Genomic DNA, 23,912 nt, shown 5'->3' on the forward strand with positions numbered 1-23,912 from the left:
TGTTTTATTCATATACACTATAAATCAAGAAACCAATCAAATGTCTCATTTTACAATGACTGCCAAGAAAGTTTAGAATGAAATGTGTTCACACTCCTAAAAAATATCTAAAACCTAAGAGTGTGCATCTTTTTTATTATTGTTTCTGGCTCATTTTAGGACAATTTCTTTTTTCCTTTGACAGCCACTTTTCACTTAAGTTAAACCTTACATTTTGTTGTAATTTTTTAATCTGTATTATTTTTATTGAGGTAACCACAGTTTGCAGTACTGTATTTGATGCAGGGATATAGGTTCACAACTCTTAAGATGTATGTTACACATCACATCTACCACCAAAGCACCCAACGTCTGAAACAATCTGTCCTGGAGGAATAGAAAAGGGAAAGAAAAGAAGACATAAGTATGATTATCTCAGTAAGACCTACTTCCCAGTCTATGAGAACAGGGTTAGAATCTGCTTCTGAGCCAAAGACCTACGCAGGAAGAGCAAAAACCTATCCTTGAAAATCACAAATTGGGAAGTGACCTGCCACTACCACATCTCTAATGTGGGTTTCTAACTCTTTGGAAGAGAAGCATAGTTACAGGTTTTGAGCATCCTGGTAAGTGTTGGATGCCCAAAGATCAAAATCATAAAGTAATCCTTCAGGCCCCTAATCCTCATTATTTATTCCTCACAAAACACATAATAATTCCAAGCTCATAGATAGTGAAATGACAGGTTTTTGATGTAATAATTAACAAGTATTTGCTGAGTGCCCACCATATTACAGGCTTTCTTCTAGGTGTCTGGGATAGACTGGTAAGACAGACAAAATATGTACCCCACTGAGTTACCTTCTATGTGAGAACAGACGAGAACAGATAACAAATAATAAGCATGGGAAAATGAAGCAATTTCATGGTGTGTCAGAAGGTGATACTGCTATTTAAAAATTAAACAAGGTAAATGGGATCTGAAGGATTCATGTAAAAAAAAATTTTTTTTACTGGGAACTGAAGATAGATGTTATATAACTCTGAATGGCTAAATTGATTAAAATGGTATATATTGGTCTCACTCATAGCAGGAATCTAGAAAACTTAAATAAGGGACCAGGAAAAAGAATAACTATAAGAAAGAAAATATCAAAATCAACAAACAACTATGAACCAGAGACACTCTATGGGGGGTGGGGAAAAGAGGGATTAGGGTCAAAATAAGGGGGTGGTAATTGTATGGGGAATATAAAAATAAAATTTAAATAAAAAATAAGAAAAAAATAAAATGGTATATATTGATTTAAACAAAATCTTAAAAGTATTTTCATCCTAAATAAATTCACATTGTAAGTGTCTAAAAGCTTACTAATTCTATTGTTATTTCTTCGATAAAGTGAAGAGTTTTCCATAAATCAAAATAAGTTACATCTATCATTTGAGTAAACCTTTATTTCCCAAATGCCTCAGTAAAAACTGTTATCCCAGAAACTGGTATAAAACATTCCCATTCTGGTCTTGTTCCCCATACCTGTAACTGCAGAAACTCCAACTACACAGGAAAAACCAGTCTGCCAGTTCCAGGGTTATTACCACTAGCTCTCAAAAATGTGATCATCCTTCAGCTTCATAATCTCTGTGTATAACTACCCACTTCTGAATCTACTGATTCAGTCAAAACACTGCAAAATCTGTGACATCAGGCCTCCCCTGGTGGCGCAGCGGTTGAGCGCTGGGCTGCGAGGCTGCCCACAGCCTCTGCAGAGCTGGTTCCATTCCCCACCCCCGGGGAGGGTCCCACATGGCAGCAGACCTCTCCTGACCACCTGCTGCTCCCCTCAGCAGTGTACTTCGTCAGTCTGCCTGTTCTGCTCCCGCTCTGGCTCTGGTGAATTCTCTTACCCTCCCACACTTCTGCCTATACCCAGTGCTTGTATAAATAAATAAAGAAATCTTTAAAAAAAAAAAAATCTGTGACATCCCCCAGATGCCACACTTTTTTCTGAAGGAGGCACTGGCCAAGAGAATGCCCTTTTCTTTTCTAGAGTCCACAGTCTTCCCCCCCACCACCACACACACACCTATCAAGTCACAAATTCATAGGGCTTGGGTTCTGCAACTCAGACTCCTTCCCATTGGTTCTCACAGTGTTCTCTGGATGGAGCAGGCTGGCGCTTCAGCTGAACCCACGTGCCTTTCTTTGGCTTCCTTTTTATTCTAATTATTTCCCTTCATGCATTTCAAGGATGTTATCTTAGCTCTTTGAGTGCTTGATATGCTCAATACGAATACTGATTCTCTTGGCAAGAATTTGTCCAAGTTTGGTTGTTTATAACAATGTCAACTGCATGCTGGGTAACATTATAGACTCTTCAGTTTTGCCATGGTAACATTTGTGAGGCCTTCCTTTTTGAACAGTGCCTGTCCCCTTGATGTCTGCAATATCACCTTTCTTGTAGACTCGCATGTATGTGGCCAGAGGAACACCTCCATGTTTTCTAAACAGCCTAGAGAACATACTGCGGGTGCCTCTCCTCTTTCCCTTTGTGTTGGTCATTTTGGTGACTTACTGGAAGATGGTGGTTCTCGCCAAAGGAAGGTGGTGGATCCATGGCAGCATCTTAGGAGGGCTTGAGAAAACCCTTTTATTTATTTATTTATTTGTTTTGAGAAAACCCTTTTTTACAGCCACCAAAATTCTAAGTGCTAGCATTGCCCAATTCATTAACACCTTCATGCACCCAAGAGCCCATAGGGGTTTCAGTCAAATAATGTTTAGCTTCCTTGCTCCCTTTTCTAGCGCTGGGACTTGGGTCCAAGTGGACTTGGGTCAGGGGACAATCTGGTGGCAGATATTGTGATGTACTAAAAAACAAGCCTTTTCTCTGACATTGGTCCCCCTGGGCTGAGCTAGGATTATAAATATTTACTCTCTCCATAGGGCTGTGATTTCTAGAAAGGCTTGTCCCATGATCTCCAGACATACTAGCCCTTAGGGTATATGCTGGGATTTCCGAGCTAAGGGAGCTGGCTGTGGCTTCTAGATCTTTGAAAGGGAAGCATAATTATGGGTTTTAGGCATCTTGTTAAGCATTGGAAAATTTTGAAGTTGGCTCTGCTGCTCACTGCCTACAACTGGCATGAACTGTTGGCATAATGCACTGGAATGAGGGAGTGATTATTAAAAGCAACAAATAAAAAATGAAGATTGGGAAGTTATGTTATGTTACTTGCTCTCCAAGTAAAAATTAAAATATTTGGGTGGATAATAATAAGAAATCTACAAGTTCAGTATAGAAATACTGGAACCATCCAATATAGGGTAGTCATATCCTATATGTGAAAAGTTTCCAGGTAGTATTAAATTAAATTAGCATTAGAAATTTAAGAATAAAGATAATCATTCTTCCAATGAAGAAAACTCTAAAATTCCATTAAAAATATTGTTTCTTTCCTATGACCATTTACTCTTCTAATGAAAATTCCACCAAAGAAGACAGTATTTCTTATACTTCACCAAACATAGCCAGGGTATAGTGTTTTTTGCTACCTTATGAAAATGTTATGAAATCACAAATAAATCTTATGTTCTAACCCTGCTGCATAAGTTATTTTTCCACTAATTTGGGCAAATCACTTAGCCTTCCTTAGCCAACTTTTACTTCTCCATAGGAGGGGAGTAACCACCTCCTCCACATACTTTCACTGACACTAAATAAAATAACAAATTTGAAAGTACTGCCCAAACCATGAGGTACAGTGTAAGGACACCGCGTCATCCAACACTTCCTACTCCTGTGGCAGATGGGACATTTCTCTTCTAATAACGTGGGAATTAAAAAAAAGAATAATTTGTTCCCCCAGAACTGCATTCCTGAAGATCTTTGTGTATAATTTTATTTTGTGTAAAGAAAAGACAAATGATTAAGCTCAAGGAAGTTTGTTTTCTCCACATAGCATTTTAGCCCAAACATCTGAATGAAACAAGAATGAAAACATTTTATTATTGCCTGGGCTATTCCAGACAATGCCTTGTATTCTGACACCTTGAATCTCTGCTTGCCTCATAGGTAACATTTTCAATTATTTAAGCACTAGTTAATATTGCTGGTGTCGGCATGATCAGTAATTACTGTCTTAATAATCACAGGCATCTGATTCCAGCTGCTCCCATCTTTGATATAATCATGAGCAACAGCCTGGAGGACAGGAACTGACAGGGAAAGAATACAGCCGGGGGTCAATGCTGAGGTTCTAGCCTTTCAGTGAGCTGCTAAAGTCAGAGGCATATGCTGAAAAGTGAGACCACAGATTGAGAAAGAATGAATGTCCTTGGAGTCTTGTACAACATAAAATATTTTCTGAACATGACAATGCCTTTTGAATCTAGATCTGAAGAAACTGGCTAAATAAATCATACCTTCAACAACCTTCTCTGGAGTCATTATAAAAAGAATGCATCTGCATACTCATTCCCCTGCCAGATATGATTTTTCTCTTTCCCAGATGGCTGGGGCAAGTATCTGTGCATATGGCAAAGGGAAACAGTAGAATGCTCAAAGTAGTTAACAGTAAAAAAAAAAAAAAAAAGAAAGAAAGAAAAGAAAAAAGAAAGAAAAGAAAAGAAAGCTTATGAAAAATGTACTATGTAAGGACACCACAGGGATTTGAACACCAAAGACTCAAAGACCTATGTTCTGGTCCTGCTATTTGTCCCCTAGGCAAGCCAGCTTGCCTCTCTGATCTTCTGCTTTCTCATGTGGAAAGAATAATGATCCAGTGAAATTGATTTGAAGAGCTGTCCAACGTTGGAGGTTAGCAGAAACAAGTAAGGCAGGTCTCAGTTGTGTGCAGATGAGACATCTCCTTGCAGAATAATATAAAGTTTTTCTCCTCTCTTCAAATAGAAGTAAAATCATACTAATCATGGATCTTGTGCAAACAACAAAAGAGGCCCAGTCCTTCCGGAGGAATACAAAATCTGCATCTACCAAGCCAAGTATGTTTTGAGAGAAAAAGTAATGGGCCCAACATAGTTCCCCAACTTAGGATGGGTTGCTGAAAAAGTATACATATGAGTGTGAATTCATAAGGACGTGTGTGTGTGTGCGTGTATGTATACAAGTAGTATGTGCATGTGTAGGTAGGTGGGGTGAGTGTATAGGTGGTATGTGTACATGCACAGGTGGTACGTATAGGTGGTGTGTGTGTGTGTGTGTGTATGTGTAAGTGGTGCATGTACCTAGGTGGTATGTGTAGTGGGGAGACATAGAAAACAATTTGTCTCCCTTCTCTCTAGTCCCTTTTTGCCTATTGTTCTGCCTCTAAATCTCTGGCACTGAGTGCTTAATTAACTTTCTCCCAAGTCATGTAGGCAAAGGAGGAGAGGCGAAACAGGTTGCCTACTTATTGCTCATGGTAGCTCAGAAGTCATTCTGCACGAATGAGTGACTTTCAGCAAAATGGGAACACAAAGGGATTCGTCATTAAGGTGGACAGGAAGGTGGTGGCACCAGAATTGCCTGGAGCAAAACTTTTTCTATCTCCCTGTGCTTTTTCCTCTCTTCCTCCCTCCTTGAGTTTCTATTGTGCCCTGAGAGATCATCTTCAGGTGTGTGTGCATGTGCATCACAGTTGCAGCATCATGGCTACTGACTGCAGAAGTGAAGTAAAAGATGGAAGATCTTAGATCTAGATGCTAATGTTCCTTTCCAGTTCTAACACTTTAGGCCACAGCTTCTACCTCTGATATACTTTCTAGGTAAGTAAACAAAGGAGATGACCTAGAACAACAGAAGACAACTCTATATAGCTAGATATAAAACTGAGTAACAGAATAGATGAGAACTTCAAGAGGAAAATTGTAGTCCTAATCAGGAGTGGCTTCACAGAGAATTGGTATTGAGCTAAACCTTGGTGCAGACTTGGGCAGGGAGACAGGTGAAAAACATCGGGGGATCAGCCATGTGCAGAGGGTGTGTGCTAGAAAAAGACTGAAGCAGTGTCAGTGCCAGAAGTAGAACCAGGCCAGGTTGACCAGGGTAAGTGGGACCAGATGATCTCATGCTGCAAACACCATCAGAGACTGAACTCACAGTAGCAGCTGTGGAGTCCACTAGCTATTTTAAAGCAGGAGAATGTGGGCTAAAACATGTGCCCAGAAAAGCCCCTCCAGATAAAGTGTCCACAACAGGTCAGAGCAGAAGGGATCTATGAAGAGCCTGCAAGTGTGCACACAGCCCCTGCCATTTTATGCCACTCTTTCTAAATCCATACAAACACGTGTATTTTGTATAGGAAAGCAGAACCATGCCACTTTTTGTCAGAAAGGTTGTAACAACCACCTGCTCCACCCCCATCTTACCCATACACAACACAGGAAACCTGAGAGTTCAGAAGAGGAAAATATTGCCAGTTTTATTTGGGGTCGTCTCATGGTGTTGGTGGAGTAAATTAGTGACGGGTAAATTAGAGAAAGAGAGCAGTTATGTGGCATCCTCCTAAAAGATCCTGTGCAGCAGGCAATCCTACCGAGGCTCCAGAGGGGAAGACCAAGAAAGAGCTCCATGCTTGCATTTTAGGAAGGTGATGCAAAGGGAAATTTTTATGGGTTATATGAAGTTGGCTACAGCATGCGAAGTTCACCTGAATTGTTTTATAATTATCTCCCATCAAACCTCTTGATTGAACTATATCTTGACTAAACTATATCTAAGTCATTCAGGAAACTAATTTAAGGAATTAAATTAAGGATTGCTAATTCTTAGCAAATGCATTTTCAAAGAGAAAGCAAGATTATGATATTTCCTAAATCCATAATTGACCACTTTCTACATAGAAAGGAATATTATTTAGTGGGAATATTTTTTCAAAAATAATATTTTTAAAACTAGTTGTCAACCTAGTAAAAGAACAAAACTTGCCCTTTCACTATCTTGATTTTTCACTCAAAGCAGTGCTGATTTTTTGGAGACGTCAGTTTAATTTAGTTTGTTATTGGAACATATGAATCATAAAAGCTGTACCTTGAAAAACATTTTAGAGAAGTTTATTTATTTTTTTTTTGGTAAGCAAACCTTTGAAAAAATTGTTTGCAAAAGTACAAAGGAAAAAGATGACAACTATGAAAGACTAATGAGCTATCAGTGCACTGGAAAGTAAATCCTAAGGTGTTAATTATCTCAGCCTTCCAGAAGGCTTCTTCCCCTGAAGAATGCTCAGTTTTTGATTGTGCATTTCATGTTTCTATTTTTGATTTTACATTCCACGTCATCTATTAATCTTTGATTTCTCCGAATTCCAACAATTTGTGTTTCTGTTAGGGATGTGTACACAGGCCTAGATAGGTTACTTCATTCCTCTCTATTGTCCTGTGAGTATGTTCAGTACATGAAGCACCTCTCAACCAGCTTCCATAGAAAGTTTCCAATACAGCTTGCTGAAGGAGTGAGCATATGTCATTTAGAAAGTAGGTATGAATCGTACTTCAAACTCTGATATGCAAGAAAGTTAAAAGATCTCATTTCCCTATTTTTTAAAATTCAGGATAATTTCTATTCTATCAGTTGGGAAGCTCTGCCTTCTTGAGATTGCTCAAGTAGGAGTATAGTATGGTTCTGGGATTATATAGTGGCAAAGTGACAAGGGCTGGAGTGGCAGGAGACTCTGGTCTCCGAGTCCTCAACTTACTGGATATTAACATTTAACAGCAATAAACAATCTTTTGTTCTTGCTAGAGTATCACGCTATTCTCTGGGCTTCTATGATTCCATTCTCTCCTGGTTTTCCTCTTTCTTTTCTGGCTCCTTCGCACTCATTTCTCTCTACCTAATAAATTACGTATTATAATCCCTGAGATTCAGATTGTCTACTCTATTCCTAGACAACTTTAACTCCAATCAAAAGGTTATATCATCAGCCAGAATCTTCCATTTTGTCCAAGTATACAATAACTTTCTGTTTGACATCTTCATCTGAACATCTTTTTAAGTAAAAGACGGTTTATATTTAATATTATTGTAACCATGCTAGTAATTTTCATTATACATCCCACCCCTCAACCAAACTGCTCCTCTTCCATAATTTCTTTTTCAACATAATTTCTTTTTCCATAATTTCTATTTCAACAAATAGTCCCAACATACACCCAGTTGCATGGAATTTCACTCCCAGCCCCTACAGTTGTATGGATTAGGACCACACTCATGCAAATGGCGCCTCCACCCAGCAGTTGTATGGAATGATACCACCACCCCCATAGATGTAGGAGTCACCGGGTTTTGTTCTCTCGCATAATACTCAATCTATAACCAAGACCTGAATATATTACCTCTTAAACAGCCATTACATAGTCTACTCCTCTCTTTTTTCCAACTTCCCTAGACCCAGTTACTATCATCATCTTTGATCTGACCCAGAGCATTGGACTCTGGTGCCTACCTATACTGATTTGTGCTCTCTGCCAGTCAGCAGCCATCATTAGCCTTTCAGATCCTACTGCTCCTGATTAAAACCCTTCCTCAATGGCCTCCCACTGTTCTTAGGATGGACTGGTATCTTTATAGGCCCTGCCCTACTGCCCCCACCCCCCCCCCCCCGGCGCCCGCATTATCTCCTCCAGTATGCCTGGTTTTCTACAGTCTACAGAGCCTTGTTACATGTCTCCTCCAAATACTGCTCTGGGCTGTATATGTGGTTTTTTCCTTCCTTTCTCCACTCTCTGACTATCACCTCATTAATTCCTCACTTCCTTCAAGCCCCCAACCAAACTTACTCAAGGGAGACTTCTTAACCACTTCCTACCTCTGCCTCATGAAGGTCAAAACCCCTTTTAAACACTTTTCATAACACTATGAATGTCTTCTTCTCAGCATTTATTTCAACTGTATTTGTGCCTTTATTTATTAGATCATCTGATGAATGTTCATCTCTTCCACTACAGTGTCAGTTCCAAGATGACAATGAGCTGATCTGTTTTCCTCACCATTAAATCATCAGCACCTGGCACAATACCTGACATCTAACAGATGCCCAGTAATTATATGCCAAATGAGCATTCTGATAAGACAGAAAAAAAAATTGGTCAGAAAACTGGCAATGCTTTTATAACCATTGCCAGAAAATTTAAAGAAGCAAGAACAGTTATTCTTATAGCTTTCATACTGAAATCAGAGCAAACCAGATGTGATCCATGTGTCACAGCTCTTCATTAGTATTAAGTACCAGAAAACACAGTCAACACTGTCATCACCAACACATTGAGGGAGAGGTGATAATGGGAAGAAAAGCCTGGTCTCCCCAGTGATAGGAAAACACCTGTTTCCCCCAGTGCCTCTGTTTAAGAGCAATCTCTATAGTAGACAGCAAAAATTTACTGAGTGACCACTTTATACTGGACAAGAAAACATAAGTATGTGATTGCACTTAATTCACATGATTATACTGCAGAGAAGGTATAATTATGCTAAGTACGAATGAAGCCACTCAAGTTCAAAGAACACCAAACAACTAATAAATGAAAGGACCAGGATTCAATCTTAGGGTAGTCCATACCTAAGGCCACTCCACTGATGGACCTGGATGCTGCTACTGCACAGAGAAAGAAGGCAGTGGCAAGCAGCCAAAGGCCCCTGACTGCAGGGGCACTAAGTATCGGGGTAACAGTGCAGCTCAAAGCAGCCTTTAGATCACCAGTCATCAAGGAGGGTCACAGCAGCCAGAAACAGTAACAACAGTACAGACATTTGTGACATTTGGAGAACAATAAGACAATAGTATCCTGAGAAAAGTCTCCACCTTGGGCCCTGTCAGAGAAGAACAATATTCCAATGCCTGGAAAAGGCAGAATCAACACTGAAAGTCCAGGCAAAGGCCCTGGGGTCTCTGGCAGGAACCGACAGTGAACTGAGTGGAGCTATGGTCTGGTCCTGAAGTTGGAAGGCCTTGGGCAGATGTATTTTGTGTCCTCTATGAAATTAACCCTATATCTATCTTTCACTACTGGTGACCAGAGAAATGTTTGATTGGGGGAAAAAAAAAAAGAAACAGAAACAAAAAACTTTGGTATAAAGAAAATTTGTAATTCCATTGTTTTGAGAATACCTAACTTAGGGAGAGATATAATACAGATAAATTCTGGATTCCTCTACATTGCTAACTCTCAATGGCTTTAAGAGTTTTTGTTTGTTTTTAGAAACAGTATGTCTTGAAAGCATGATTATTTACAGAGCCAGGGAAAGGGAATCAGTTTACACTAGGAAGAACTAGAAGGCAAGTGAGGAAACGCTTTTTGAGACTAGGGAAGCCTTGGCACTCAGAGACTCATTGAAGGGTTTTGGAGAGTGAGAGAATGGAAACCAAGTTTCTACGGATATTACTCTGACAGCAGTCCACAGGAAGGGCCAGAAGAAAAAAGAAGTCTAGAGACCAGTACAGAACTGAAGTGCTGTGACCTGCAGAGCAGCCAGGAGGTGAGGAGGTAGAGGAAGTGGGGGGTGGGGGGGACATGCAGGACACTGCGAAGGAGAAACTCACAGGCCCTGATGATGAAATATCAAATAACACCAGTTATCTGCATTAAATAAGGTTAGGTGTACACAAAAAAGGGGCATTTTTATTTCATCTAAATACGCAGCTCATTTAACCCACATTGGCTAAGCACTGTGCTTAGCGCTGGTGGTACAGAGCAGAGCAATATCCAAATATCTAGAAAAGGCAAATCAATCAAGAAGCAGCAAGCAGATCAGAGTGGAAATAACTGCAAATGGGCACATGGGAACTTTTGGGGACAACCGAGAAGTGTTGTAAGAGAAGGTTGTAATGATGGCTGCACAATTTTGTATATGTTTACTAAAAATGATGAACTGTGCTCTTACAGTGGTGAAATGTATGGTTTATACGTAATCTCTCAGTTAAGCTGTTCTTAAAAAAGTGATCAGAGGGCCTCCCCGGTGGCGCAGTGGTTGAGCGCTGGGTTGCGAAGCTGCCCGCGGCCTCTGCGGTGCCGGTTCGATCCCCGGCTGCTCCCCGGCCACCGGAGGAGGGTCCCACATGGCGCGCAGACCTCTCCTGCCGCCCGCTGCTCCCCTCAGCAGTGTACTTCGGTCCTTCTGCCTGCTCTGCTCCCCGCTCTGGCTCTGGTGAATTCTCTCACCCTCCCGCGCTTCTGACTGTGCCCAGTGCATGTGTAAACAAACAAACAAACAAACAAACAAATAAATAAAGCATGCCTCTAAAAAAAAAAAAAAAAAGTGATCAGAGCTGTGGGAAAAGGAAATGTAATAGGAGCAAGACGAAATGAGAACCAAGGATGGGCAGCTGCAGTCTTAAATATGGGGATCACAATAGACCGCATTGAAGTGACATCAGGTCCTAGGGGAGAAAAGGAGGTCAGTGAGACCAGGGTAGGAGTGGACAAGGAAAGAGTGGAAGGTGAGGGTAGGAGATAAAAAGGAGAATAGATTGCATAGAGAGTGTTGGTTCTTGGGATGGAAACTATTAGTTTTGAATAAAACCATAACATGACCTTACTTAGATTTCCTAATGATCACCTTGGCTACTGTATTGAGAGGACCCTGTGGGAAGCAGAATGAATCAGCTGGGAATCTGTTGCAGTAAATTAAGCAAGAGTGGAAAATGGTGGTTTCTGGGAGGTAGTGAGAAATGGTCAAATTCAGGGTATACTTTGAAACAGACCCAAGAGAATTTCCTGACTGCCTGGGTGCGAGTTGTGAGAGAATGAACCTTGGCAGAGCCCAAGGTTTGGGACCTGAGCAACTAAAGCTGGGGAAGTTTTGGATGAGGCAGGTTTGGAGGAAGAAAATTTAAAAGCATGTGTTGGGAAATCTGACTACTTAGTATGCCAAAGTCACTTCATATAGCTCTGGTAACTTTCTTTTGAAGACCTGTTAAGGCATACTGCAAATAGCAATGTGACTGGTTTTGAGGCATTCAAGATGGGAACACTGCCAGAATGGAAAGATACCCCACCACAGGGAAAAGTTCCTGAAGACCTAAAAGATCCTGAGGTGTTCCAGGTCCAGACATGGCTGCTGAAAGCCATATTTGATCCCCACAGATCTAGATGCATTTCAAGAAAGTGGGCAAAGTGATTCTGGAGCTGAAAGTTCTGGATCTTTGGACTTCAAGGAGGTTTATGATCCTTATCTGTACAAGCTCCATGCCAGATGAATTTATTTCAGTCCTTAACTGAGTGGCACCACCAATGACAGGAAGGAGGGATACTCAAACTTGAGGAAGCTGAGAATGCCCCAGAAGTAGGCCCTGAAACAAAGCAAAACTAGTAAGGTATCTTTCTATCCAATACATTCACTAGTTGTGATATTTTAGGGAAATAAATTAGCCAACCAAAATACAGAAATGTTTATTTTAAATTCTGATTTTTGGCATTCCTTGTAACCTTAGCATTGCTGGAAAGCTTATTTTCTTATAATTCCTCAATTGTATTTCTAATGACTTTAGATTTAACTTGCCTGAAATGGTCCTGCTGCTGATCCAAGCAATAAGAATTAGCAAGAAGAAAAGCAGTGACAGCAAACAACTGTCACTCATCATTAGTGACTCTCCTTAAAGACACCAACTGAGCTGAGAAAAGGCCCTGGCAATGAATGGTGGGCTATATTAGCTAAATCCATGTCCTCTAATAATATCAATGTCACAGCCAAATTCATGAAACATCACAAAGAAGTACTGAAAGTCAAGGTCAGTTTTTCCTGTAAGTCATTTCTCCTTGGGAGAAAGCTAGTATAAAGAGATGAAGTAGGATGGCCTCCCCGGTGGCGCAGCGGTTGAGCGCTGGGTTGCGAAGCTGCCCGCAGCCTCTGCAGCGCCGGTTCCATCCCTGGCTGCCTGCAAGGGTCCCACATGGCACGCAGACCTCTCCTGCTACGCCTGCTGTTCCCCTCAGCAGTGTATTTCATCTATCTGTTCTGCTCCCTGCTCTGGCTCTGGTGAATTCTCTTACCCTCCCACGCTTCTGACTGTACCCAGTGCTTGTATAAATAAATAAATCTTTAAACAAAAAAAAGAGAGATGAAGTAGGAAAGATTGCACTACTATCTGGAGATTTTAGTAATAGCTACTCTCATTTCACAATGTAAAATACAGATTTTTCTTTGTCATACTCCTGAATGTATGTGTTTGTGTAGTTCCCTCTTATTTGTTCTGCACAATTGGCCACTGGACTTCTCTGTGTGGTCATTATCAATAATACCCAAGTTAGAAACACACATTAGACTCAGCAGCTGTGCCCAAGGCCATCACTTTCTATAATTTGGCACAGACGGCCAAAAATGATGATTTTGGCAGAATGGCCAAGCACTAACCATGTAATGAGCCTGCAGCATCAAAATCAACTGATGATAAATAAAATTTTACAGTTCTCTCTCTCTCTGTATATGTGTATTTTTCATTCTCTCTCCTATTCTCCTGTTCTTAACATAAAAGGCAGAAGAATACTAACTCAAAGTTAGCAAAGTTCTTTTTCTTTTCTAATTGAGAAAACATTAATCTACAACACTATATAGGTTTCGGGTATACAGTTTTTCACCTTGCAACTGCATATATCACCTTGGCTACCATCAAATGTCCAGTCACCATCTACCACCTCTTTCTGGACCCCACCACCTCCACTGCTTCCCCTCCAATAACCACCAATCTGTTGTCAAAGTCTAAGGGTTTATTTTTTCATTGATGAATAGGATTCCATTGTATACATACACCACATCTTCTTTATCCATTCATCTGTCATTGGAGATTTTGGTTGTTTCCATAGCTTGACTATTGTGAATAGTGCTATAATGAACATAGGGGCACATATATGTTTTGAATCAGTGTTTTCATATTCTCTAAATACCCAGAAGAAGGACTACTAGATCATATGATAGTTCTAGTTTTAAATTTGTGAGGAACTACCGCACTGTTTTCCATAGTGGCTGTCCCTATTTGCATTCACAATACATAAGAGCTCCTTTCCCTCCACATTCTCACCAACACTTGTTTCTTGACTTTTTTTATTACAGCCAATTTAACCAATATGACGTGAAATATCATTGTGATTTTGATATGCATTTCCCCAATGATAGTCTTTTCATCTGTCTGTTGACTATCTGTACCTCTTTGGTAAAATGCCTATTTATATCCTCTGCACATTTTTAAATCATGTTGAATGCCTTTTGTTGTTGTTGAGCTGTATGAGTCATTTATGTATTTTGGATATTAACTCTATCTGTATATACATTTTCCTATTCAATAATTATGAATATTTTAACAATGATTTCTTTCACAGTGCAGGACCTTTTAAGGTTGATGTAGTCCCATTTGTTTATAGCCTGTTATCTCTCTTGCTACTGGAAATGAAATCTACAAAGATATCATTAAGGCTAGTAACAAAGAGCTTATTACTTATGTTTTCTTTTATGTATCTTAATCCATCTTGAATTAATTTTAGTACATGGTGTAAAATAATGGTCTTCAAAAGTTTCATTCTTTTGCATGTGGATGTTCAGTTTTCCTGTACCACTTATTGAAGAAACTTTCCTTTTCCCATCATATGCTTTTGATTCCTTCATTATGTTAGTTGTCCATATATCTATACGTCTGTTATTATTCCAGTACTGTAGCTTTATATTATAGGCATTGGGATTTCAACAGGGATTGCACCAAATCTGTATATTGCTTTAGGTATGGCTGTTTTGACAATATTGATTTTTCCAATTCATGAGTATAAAATATCTTTTCATTTCTTCTTCAATTTCTTTCAACATTGTGTTACATTTTTTTAGTGTACAGATCATTTATTCTTCAAATTTATTCCTGAGTATTTTATTCTTATTCATGTAATCATAAATGGCACTGTATTCTTCATTTCTCCTCCTGCTAGTTCATTGTTTGTATATATAGAGTCACACCGGATTTTTTTTTATATTGATTGTATAGCCTCCAATTTTACTGTTTATTTGTTTATTTTTTTTCTAACAGTTTTTGGTGGAGTCTTTAGGAATATATATAATGTATAGATATACATACATGTATGAAATGCATATAAGGGTACATACAAAGAATATATTCTTTGCATATCAAATATATACATATATATTCTTTGCAAAATCATCACAATAGTAGTAACAATGATGTAATTTTCCAGGATAAATAAACCTAAATATGGTATATGTCCTTCTCTTATATACTCATATACCTTAAAATAACTTCTCTTAAGGTTATTATTAGACAACATCTTCACCATGCATTCATTCTGATCATTTTCATAGATGTCTAAAATTCACTTATAATTTCACAAGCTAATGTTTCTTTTTCTGCTTGTATATATAGTGATGCTTTCTACTTCATATCTCCTCAAAATGTCTAATATTCAAGTATTTTGATACTTTAAGATCATTACAGTTAAGAGTATAGTTCCCCTCAGACATAGAAGATGTACAGAGACACACACACACACAGAGTCACACTGATTTAGCAAGTCTCTAAGTACAGAATATTAAATTTAAAAGCATATTAAAAACCTGCAAAACATATTCTGAACCCTCTCAAAGTAAAAAGCAAACAACAGTTTAAAATTGTAGCCACTCTACTCCCAAAATCCTGCCCTAAATCCTTATACTATCCTGCAGCAGTTCACTAATAAACTATTAATCAATGACTCATAAGATTTCATCCACAGTTGGCTTATATAACACCATGTAATTACCATAAAAGCTCTAACACTAAAAAAGTATAAAATAAAATGATCAGATTTTATCTAAGACTGAAATGTACATTTTTTAAATCAATCAAATTAGTTTGATGTTGGGACAATATAATAGGGACATTTATAAAGATCCACCTCAGTGGTTATACATAAATTTGTGCAGAAAATCAGGACTTGTTTTCACAGGCAAGATGTTAATCACACATCATGACTTCTATCCTGAGAGAGTGCCTCATTAGTAAGAACAGCCTGCAATATTTAAATGTCCACTGAGTATCCAGAAAGCTGTGTGACCCCAGAACTGATTTAATTTGTGAAGGTTTAAGTGTGAACAGCAAGACAGTTGAAAGCTAAGGCTCCAATTCAGGTAGCATGGTTGGTCTGTGGGAGGCAGGAATATGAGGCAGAGCATAAGCAGATCTTGAGTTGTAGTCCCTGACTTCCAAACCAGAAATATCATCAGAATCACTCAAAGAAGGTTTTTGAGAAAGTTCTTTAATATACAGTGGTTCAGCACTAATGCATATTTCAACATAGAGGTTACAAGAATCTATATTTTTAAAGCAAGTCATTGTGAAGATCAACCTAGCTCCAAAATTCTGGGCTGGACTTACTTGGAGAAAAGTGACAATGTGTGATTTTCCAAAGCAAGTTCCTAGAATATTTGATTTTCTAATGCAAGTTTCCAGAATGACCAATCAAAAGCAATGACAGAACACTTTTAATAGGAAACAGAGTGTTTAAAAATATCTGTCTAAATTTATATTTATAGAGAAGGAGACATAGCCACAGAATCTGAAGTCAGCTCTCTGCAGGGCTGAATACTTAGGGACACTGACTAGACACTGCCCTTACTCTCCGAATTCACCTCCAGACTCAGCCTCATCCTACTACACCAAATACTACCAGTGAGGGATTTTCACTTCTGCTTTGAAACCAAAATAACTACAGGTGGGAGCGGCCTTGAAAAAGAGCTTTATCAACTCCAAACCTGACTTTACACAGTATAGAAGTTGACTAACAAGGGACATACGGTTAATCCTTACCAAGACAATCCTTTTTCCCTACTGAGATACTGGTAGGTGCTGTGCCACCACATAGGGACCCTCTCCTGAAACTATTAATTTACTTCTATCCCTGACACTCCACATAAGAAGAGGAAAGGTAGTAATCCTTAAAAAGCTCTTGAGTCAGTGATACTGGGTTTCCTAAACATCCTGGTCAATAGTTGGTCACTGTCCAATCCATTAAGTATGCTTACTTAATGTTTCTTTCTCAAAAGAAGGGGTAGGAGGAGAAGAAGAAGAAAAAATAACACTATAACTGCAAGTTTGTCATGAGTAAAGAATGATAGCAACAAACTTCTAGAGCAAACACAGGATATCATTTTCCAAAAAGAGGTCAATTCAGAGTAAACAGAAGAACTCCAAGAATATAGCGCCCAAATAGGAAAAAGTACAGTAATCAAGGCATATCTTTAGAGGGTCTAGGAATTTCATGTCCAATTTAGTCCAGGGATAAAATATGTTCCCATTTTCAAAGGTGACAGAGTTGATGTAACTATGTAGTTAAATCATGTAACTGTCCCAATTCTATGCTCACTAAATCCTTGGCTGTAAGGAGAGAATGTATTGGTCAAAGAATTCTACCTACATCTGCAAACCAACTGGCAGTTAGATAAATTGAGTATATTAATATTCCATTTCAAAGCAATGTAATAATAATAATAAATCAACGGCAGGCTTCTAGTGAGCAAGAATGACAGAACATGAAAAATAGAAATAAAACATTTACAATTTGTGAAAGACTGCAAGATCAAAGGAAATTTTATGCTAAAAACCTTACAGATAACACTAAGATTCACAAATTAGGATTTCAGTAGAAAGCCAAGTTAAATTCTGTGTAAATTCTGAGCAGAAAGTCCTAACTAAGGGCTGTAAATTAGTTTCTCAAATGACATTTGATCTACTAGGAAGTCTAATCTGTAGGTGATATTAAATACCTTCAAAAAATGATAGGCAGATTTGACTCCATGATAAAGAAGATAAGCTGTTCCCAAATTAAGTCAGATTGTAGATAATTAATGTTTCTAAAGAAGAAAAAACAAAATCTTCACTTCATAATTCTTTAGGCTTTGGATTCTCTAAAACCCAATCAGCATGTGGCTCAAGGATATCAGTGTGGGAAAGACTAGTGAATCTTAACAGCTGAAGGGCTATTGAATTATATCTGCACCACTGCTTATCACAAAACAAGCATTTTTTTTTTTTTAAGTTTTCTTTCAGGCAATGTCAGAGTAGATGAAGAAGCAAGTCAAAGAGAGACTATCAAAATAAATATCTCCCTCCATTCAGATATCTATCTTGATTATTATAAACCTAAATTTCCAAAATAATAATACCATAGCCATCACTTGGAAAGTGGTTGTGAATATTTTCATAATTAAAATAGGCATTTTCCCTCTTAGTAATATGATTTTGTGACTTTACAGGTCTGTGAATTCAACACAAACACAAGATCTGATACTGATGTCATCTTTGACAACCATATTTTTCATCCTACTATATCTACTAAATACAGATTTTTTTGAATTTTATACCTTCTCTTCTAGATTCATAGAATAAAGAAAAGGATAAAGGATATTCTGCCTTTGACAAACAATGACAAATTTAGCATTTTAGAAAGTGCCTTCCCTAAGAAAGTCTTATTTTAGCTATCTAAATTAACTCACCAATTACTAAAAATACAACTGAATTATTAAATTGCAACACATTTAAAGAAAAACTGAAATACATACATACATAAATAATACATCCCAGAGCACATAAGCCTAAGAGATAGACTTTTCTATAACGATGTACTTTGTAATATACTGTATAAGGATGTGCTTTGTAATATATTGTATGATAAAAACAGACTTAGTTTGGGATGTGAGTTACTAAGCTGACCATATTTTTTTTTTTTACTTTGCATAGTTTATTTTCTTTATCTTGTGGGTTGCTTTTATTTTTTTAAGATTTATTTATTTTTTTATATTCCCCATACAATTGTACCCCCCCTTATTTTAACCCCAATCTCTCCTCTCCCCGCCCCCCATCGTGTGTCTCTGGTTTATAGTTGCTTGTTAATTTTGATTTTTTCATTATTATAGTTATTCTTTTTCCTGGTCCCTTATTTAGGTTTTCTAGATTCCTGCTATGAGTGAGATCATCTGGTATTTTTCTTTTTCTTTCTGGCTTATTTCACTGAGCATGATCCCTTCCAGCTCCATCCATGTTGCTGCAAATTGCATGATTTTATCTTTTTTGATTGCTGAGTAATATTCCAATGTGTATATATATCACATCTTCTTGATCCAGTTATCTATTTTTGGGCATTTGAGTTGTTTCTAAAGCTTAGCCGTTGTAAATAGTGCTGCTATAAACATAGGGGTGCAGGTGCCCTTTTGAATTAATGTTTCTGTGTCATTTGGGTAAATACCTAGGAGTGGAATTGCTGGATCATATGGAAGCTCTATCTTTAGTAGGTTGAGGAATCTCCATACAGCTTTCCATAGTGGCTGGACCAGTTTGCACTCCCACCAGCTAAACTGCACATTTCTATAAATGTTCTTCATCATCACTGTTACAAAAATTACCCCTACAGTGGCATATTAGCAGCTCCCACTGTCATCTGTATTACCCACATCCATGAACTGGCAGGGTGTCCTTGACAAACATTAGGGCACACTAACCATATCTGTACTTGTAGGATGTCAGAAAACCAAATGATATCCAATAAGCAGAGGAATTACTCTGCTACCCGTGAGGGTAAGGAGCTGCTTGACAAGGGAGCAGGCAGAAAGTGATGCAGGAAAAAAAAAAAAAAGGAAAAAATAGATTTAACTAGAAAGTAATGTCTTTGGGAAGGCTTTAATCCTAACTTGAAAGTGAACTTGAGTTGTTGTTTTTGTTTTTTTTCTTTTAGCCTGGTGAGTTCTTGACCTTTTCATAAAATTTTCTTGGGCCTCCCCTGGTGGTGCAGCGGTTGAGCGCTGGGCTGCGAAGCTGCCCGCAGCCTCTGCAGCGCCGGTTCAATCCCTGGCCGCCGGAGAGGGTCCCACACGGTGAGCAGACCTCTCCTGCTGCCTGCTGCTCCCCTCAGCAGTGTATTTCAGTCAGTCTGCCTGTTCTGCTCCCTGCTCTGGCTCTGGTGAATTCTCTCACCGTCCCGCGCTTCTGACTGTACCCAGTGCTTATATAAATGAATAAATAAATCTTAAAAAAAAAAAGTAAAATAAAATAAATTTTCATAATGCAGCATGAAGGGAAACGCCCAGTTATCTATAAAGATGTAAGCTAGAACCTGACCTCAGAGATACGTTAGGAAGTCTGTACCCACCAGCACTTGGTGATGCTATTTGCAATTCTACAGGGGACACAACGGACGGCTCTGTACTGTTTAGAAATGAAGACCCTTATTTACAATAGGTAGGACCTGGAAACAACCCAAATGCCCAAAAATAGATGACTGGATCAAGAAGATGTGGTATATATACACAGTGGAATATTACTCAGCAATCAAAAAAGATAAACTAATGCCATTCACAGCAATATGGATGGAGCTAGAAGGAATTATGCTCAGTGAAATAAGTCTGAAGGAAAAAGAAAAATATCGGATGGTTTCACTTATAGCAGGAATATAGAGGAACCAAATGGACATCAGTATAAAAAAATTACAACAACACAAAACACAACAAAACAAAAACAGACAATTATAAATCAGAGACATTCTGCAGGGGAGGAGGAGGAAGAGGGATTAGAGGGAGGGAGGGAGGAGCACAGGGGCCTGAGGTGATGGTGCACAGGGGCATTGGTGAAGGAAACTCTGTGGGGACTACACCTGAGGGGTGGGGGAAGCAAATATTGTTTAAAAATGAATAATGTTGTAAAATAAATAAATAAAATCCTATAACAGAACTCCAGAGAACTATCCAAGTAGCAGGAAACTGACCTGACGCTCCATTCTTTTCCCTGTGGCCATGTTGGGGCTCCAGGAGCTGTAGAAAAGAGGCTTGCCAGAGAGGAAAGACATCATTAACCTTAAATATGTGTCCCTATCTTTAGGAAAGTCCACCCAAGCAGTCCACTTCTTACTCAAATTTCTATTATACCAAGAGGCTAGTTCCTCTATATGGTGCATGGAATGTAAGGGGATTATGCTGTCATTTTTAAAGAAGGAGAAGGTGAGACAGGGGAGGAGAAGCAAATTTTTAATTTAAAAAATTTTAAAATGGGCCTCCCCAGTGGTGCAGCGGGTTGAGCACAGTGCTGTGTAGCTGTCTGCAGCCTCTGTGGCGTGAGTACAATTCCTGGCTGGCCAGGGAGATACCCACATGGTGCGGCAGACCTCTCCTGCCTTGCCCGCTGCTCCCCTCAGCAGTGTATTCGGTCCATCTGCCTGTTCTGCTCCCCACTCTGTCTTTGGTGAAATCCTCTCACCCTCCCACGCCTCTGGCCTGTACCCCAGTTCTTGTATAAATAAAAATAAATCTTTTTAAAAAATTTAAAATGCTGAGATTTTATTATGCATAGGATATGTGCTGGATGTTTTCTATGCAGATTTTACTTAATCTCAGAATAATCCTATAATATAGGTAATAGAATTCCCACTTTATAGATGAGAAAAATGAGACTGAGAGGGGTCCCCAACTATAAAAAGCATAGAGCTGACCCTCATATCCCTTGTGGAATTAGTAATAATGGCAGCATCAGGCACTTGGAGGGTATGTATTCACTGTTACATGTGACTGGACTGTGGATAACAGAGCTAAGAAGTGTCAGATTTAGTATTCAAATCCAGGCTCTGATGCTCATGTTCACGCTTTGTTCTATTACCCTGTAAATACAACTGAAGAATTAAAATTTATAAATAATAAAGTATCTAGGTAATGATTTAAAATGAGGAATCAGAACTTGAGTCATAAAAAATTACAAAATGCCTCCTCCCCTGCTTTTGGTGTTTGCCCCATTAGCATTGTTTGTGTTCCCACTGAAGCAATCAGTCAAGATGGGATTACTTATTTAATCAACATCCTATATGGCAAACTGTTGTATTGTGTGTGTGTGTATGTGTGGGTCTGGGGTCAGGAAAGAGTCTGCCACTAAGGGACTGGAACTGGCTCATCTGGCATATAAAGTAGAATATATTATGCCTCAAATAAACATGTAGAGAAAGTCAAGAGTCTATGAAAACTGCCAAAGGTTTTCCTTCTTCAAGTAAAAATCATATTATCAGGTTGGTAATTTCAACCTTACAAAACTATTTTAGACAAATTTGCAGCTTTCAGTGCTTTTCACATATGCAGAACTAATCTGACTCCAAGTCAAGTTTGCAAAACTATTTTTTATACATAGCTCTTTTAAAAATCTCACCAAAATTTATAGTGCCATATGTCTAAATCAAATTAAATTAAATGTATTCTGCATTGCAATGTGCATATGAAACAAGGCAAGAACAAAAGAAATATGAAGAAAGTTGCTGAGTGCATTCTGCACCTCTTAGTAAAGATCTTCACAAGAATGACATAAAGGGCCCTCTTAGAAACAACAGAACCAGGGGAAAGAACAGTGAAAGGAATTCCATCTAATCAGTCCCAATAATAGGGAAAGTAAAATATCCTAGGATAAATTCTCAAGTTCTACTCTCCCAACTGGACGAAATTCCAAAATGAGAACCAGTTACATAAGGAAGGAAGGGACACTAAACTACCGCCTAACATAAAGACATAACCAAGTCAGTCTCCACTGTCACCAAAAGCTACATATAATAACAAAGATGAGCTCCTTACATCATTTGCTCATATTTTCCATTATTTGCCAAATATGTCTGTGAAGGGCAAATCATAATATTAGTTTCTATTGTACTTGATGGGAAGTAGTATCCCTCTAAGTTGAAAATGATTTCCAGTCATGTCAGATGGCCTCAGTGCTAGACTCTAGCTAGCTATGACAAGTGTTCTAATTTATTTCATTCTGTTACCTTGTGCCCATCAATCTAACAAAAAGTTCTCACCTAGTTAATGCACATATAGTACTTGAATATAACTCTAACTTCTACTTGCTTGTCATCTTTTTAAATATCTCCATTCAGAAAGCAAATAAAAATGTTGACCCAATCAGCATCAAGATAAGAGTACATTTATCAGTCACTAAAGGCATCCCTCTGGGTTTGAGTATAGTTTTTTAAATAGCTAACACTGCCGGAGGCCAGCTCCAGTTAGTGAAGTGTCAGGAGTTCCTGAAAGGATGAGACAGTCCTCATCTTGGGTCAGCTACTTGAGGGAAAAGAGAAGGGGAAGGGTAATGAGGAGACACTGACACTTGATCAGGGTGCAAGTATCTCCTGCTGAGGGTCTCAGCAGGTCTTTATTTATACAGCAAAGCAGGCAGTGAGATTACATCAACATAAGCAATGAAGAGAAACAAAGACAATCATTACATATTTTCTCATGGGCATATGGAGACCCTCTTGGTCTCATACCAAAAAGGGCACTTCTTTGAACACCTTAAGAAAAACATCAGGGACAATTAGTGTTCGTGGTGCAACTCATTTTCCCAGCATGATCAATCACCTAAGACAGCACAATATTTGGTAACAATCATTTTTTCAAGCTCCCTTATACCGGAATGGGTGTGAATGTCTTATTCTATACTTTGTTGCTTAAATTAACCCATTTCCCTAGCATAGAAATAATCTAGTTAATCTATTATCTACTTCAAAACGGCCTAAAGTAGCTCATCAAATCTATCTTATTTCTACAGAAGCCTAACTCTTAGCTAGAAATACCTAACCTCCATACAACCTGCGAACTATTGCACTTTTGTATACACCAGGAAATGTACTGCTGCCGCAAATACGTACCCCCAGGTAAGGCCATGGCTTCCAAGCACAGCTGGTTCAGGGCAGCTTATAGTTCTCAGGGCCAAAACATATCTTTCCTAACTATACCTTTAGCAATTTTTCTTTCTTTTGTAATAGTTCATGAGTAAGAACAAAGGCCAATTAACGCCTTAATCCGAATTAGGTTTTCACAAGCCAATTTATAACTAACTTATTTTTGCATTAACCAAGAACAAACAGAAGTGTATTAGTAGGTGTTGCTGTGGAAACACCCATGTTCACATCTTTTGGGAAGTGTAGAAACTCCCCTCTTCTTGGGAGTCTC

Source organism: Talpa europaea (assembly GCF_964194135.1).
Source record: "Talpa europaea genome assembly, chromosome: 2".
Taxonomy (NCBI): Eukaryota; Metazoa; Chordata; class Mammalia; order Eulipotyphla; family Talpidae; genus Talpa; species Talpa europaea.